This window comes from Neovison vison, chromosome 11 (assembly GCF_020171115.1).
Source record: "Neovison vison isolate M4711 chromosome 11, ASM_NN_V1, whole genome shotgun sequence".
Classification (NCBI taxonomy): Eukaryota; Metazoa; Chordata; class Mammalia; order Carnivora; family Mustelidae; genus Neogale; species Neogale vison.
The window spans coordinates 100,652,238-100,655,083 of NC_058101.1; the positions used below are offsets into that span (position 1 = coordinate 100,652,238).

General features: G+C 39.6%; 1 pseudogene; it reads left to right on the forward strand.

The window, feature by feature from the left end:
* The first annotated feature begins 245 nt into the window (after positions 1–245).
* LOC122890623 lies at positions 246–479 on the forward strand (annotated as a pseudogene).
* The last annotated feature ends 2,367 nt before the right edge of the window (positions 480–2,846 follow it).

The following is a 2,846-nucleotide window of genomic DNA, read 5'->3' on the forward strand; positions in this document are numbered from 1 at the left end:
ACACTGAAGGTCAGGGATGATTGGTCTCTCTGTGCTCTGTTCAAATTCTTAGAAATGTGACATGTAGTTGTTTTAAGCCACTAAGTTTTGAGGTCATTTGTTATAGCAATATAAAACTAGAACATATAGGAAGTAATCTGAGAGAATGTCTTGAAATGTCTTCATTCTATCTCTTAGTCATGAAACAGTTTGGCTGAGTACAGAATTCTTGGTTGGAAGAGTCTTCCTTCAGAACTTCGAAGGTAAGCTTTGCGCAGTGGCAGTATCGTAGCCAATGAGGTTTATCCGAGGCGCAATTATTGCTAATTGAGAACTTCTAAGGTATTGCTTATTTTCTTCCAGCTGTAAGTGCTGCCAGCGAGAGGGCTGATGACTTCCTAATTCATGTATCCTGGTATGTGATCTGCTTGTTTTTTTCTTTTTCTTCTGTGGAAGTTTTAGGTTTTCCTCTCTGACCTCAGTGTTACTCAGCATCAGGATGCTATGTTTTGTTTTAAGTCTTATTTCAATTTCCTCTAGTTCATTAAGTTCATTTCATCTGTCTAAATTTTGCCTTCCAAAGTTTTTCTTGTTCTGCTCTTTTCCCACTACCATTCCTTTGTGGGTTTCTGTCTACTAAACCATTCACTGTGACACTAAGCATAACACTAACAGGGGAAGGAGGGGCCGTCTGTATCTACACAGGTTCCCTGAACTTCGGTTTTGTTCATATTATTGTACGTTTTATAATCTTCAGCCTATAACATGCTGGATTTTGTATACTTTGTACATATTATTTTATAATTATTTTCTTCACATTGTCTTGCTAACAAAACTGTAAACTGCATGAATGCTGGGACCATTCCTTCTTGTTCACTGCTTTATCCTCATCTCTTAGTATAGTGCCCGCCACACAGTTGTCATTTAATAAATATCTGTGGAGTGCATGAATAAAAAAAAAGACTGGGATAAGGAGCAGGAAAGGTAGTGGGAACAGACGTATCAAAAGCAAATGTCATAATCCACTTCACCCTTTTGTTCAGACCGTGATTTTTAACTGAGGGTGATTTTGTCCTGCAGGGGACATTTGACCGTAGCTGGAGACATTTCTGGGGATCCCAGCTGAGAGGGGAGCAGTTTGCTACCAGCATGGACTCTAGGCCAGCGATGCTGTTAACCATCCTGCAGGGTGCATCACAGTCCCTGACAACCAAGAATTATCTGGTCCAGAATTTTAAAAGCTCTGAGGTGGAGAAACCCTGGCCTAGACCAAACTCTAATAGCTCATTTATATAGTTCGGTCTCTTAAATACGTTGCCCATTTTCAGAATACCACACACATGTGTCAAAACTTCCAACTGTGTGCCTTCTTTGGTGTGTGGGCTCAGTGGAAAAGTACTAAGTTTGAATGTCCTATGGGTCACCCCCACCTGGTAGATTTTTTTTTTTTACAGTTAATATATTCACTTATTTTTTTTTGAAAGCTGGGATTAGTGGATAAAGAAGGGAGTAGGAAATAAATTCACAGAATCCCTACTTAATTCATTATTTTTCTTTCTCACATGCAGTGGTAAGTGGATTTAATGGTGTCTTACTTTTTTTCTCAGATGCTCTCCCACCTTTGCAGAGGAAAGTGCCTTTCAGCTCTTCACAATAACCAAACAGTGTAATAGCACTGGAGCGTTAGATGGGGCTTCATTTTAAGATAAAGTAATTGTGCCTCGTGTAGCCGGCTCAGTACAGACCTAGAATATGAATCCGGGTCTGTCCTAAAAGGGAGCTGTATTCTGCCATAGCACATACTTTGAATTAAAAATAACAACAATAACAACAACTAACTCTTTGCACAGATTCACTTTTAACAACACAATTAATAAACGCTTACCTTTGTCTCTTTTCATCAAAGTTGAAATCACCTGGGGCAACCATTCCGGATCACTGGACCATACCAAATGTTGCACCACAGACATAGTTGATTATGACCTTGCAGACAAAGAATGGATTTGTGGTTATATGTTGTGACATGCTTCCCATTCAGGCCTTGCATAAGGTATGTTTTGATGACACCTATGTTTGCAGAGTGAATTCATTCAGGCTAAACTCAAAGATTAGTCATGGTTGGGTATTTAATGCTTTACCACTCCCTGGCTCCACCTCTTGCCTCCAACCTCACCATTTAAGCCCAAACTAAAATTGGCACAAATGGACTCCGTGCTTTTCCCTCTGTAATCCTTGTTCTAATAATGACATGGGCTGTATTTTAAGAAGGTAACCATTTTGCTTCTGTTGTTCTCTAAATAGGAGCCAGATAGTGGCTCTCTCCATTTTCTCCTCTTAGAATTTCTGCAAGTCAATCACACAACAAATGTTCTTGGACATTTTCAGATAAAAGAAGGCCTTGAACCAAACCCATAGAGTATCCTGTTTCTCCCTTCACAGCTCTATAGGATGAGAGTTCAGTTATTCCTTTCTTTTACCACCCAGCTTACAGGTATCCTTTTTCTTTAGAACCTGCAGGACTTCTCCAGTTCAAATGTTTAACTAGCCTCTGTGCTGGGTTTTAACAGAAGTCACGCAATTTTCTCAATAGACCACAGACGAGAGTGGGTAATCCATCATCATTCACGATGACCATGGCCTATATTTAAAACTCATCTCATCACCAAGGAGAATCTGGATTCTAGTTAACTTCTCTATCAGTCCCCACATAGTACTTCTTTCCTCTTCATTGATGTTCATTTTCATGTATCATTTATGTACGTGACTTTTATCCACTAAACTCTAGTTCCTTGAGGGTAGGGCCCTATATTTTTTTGATGTTTGTTTTGATAACATACTGCCTCATCTCCCAGGACAGCCAACTCTGA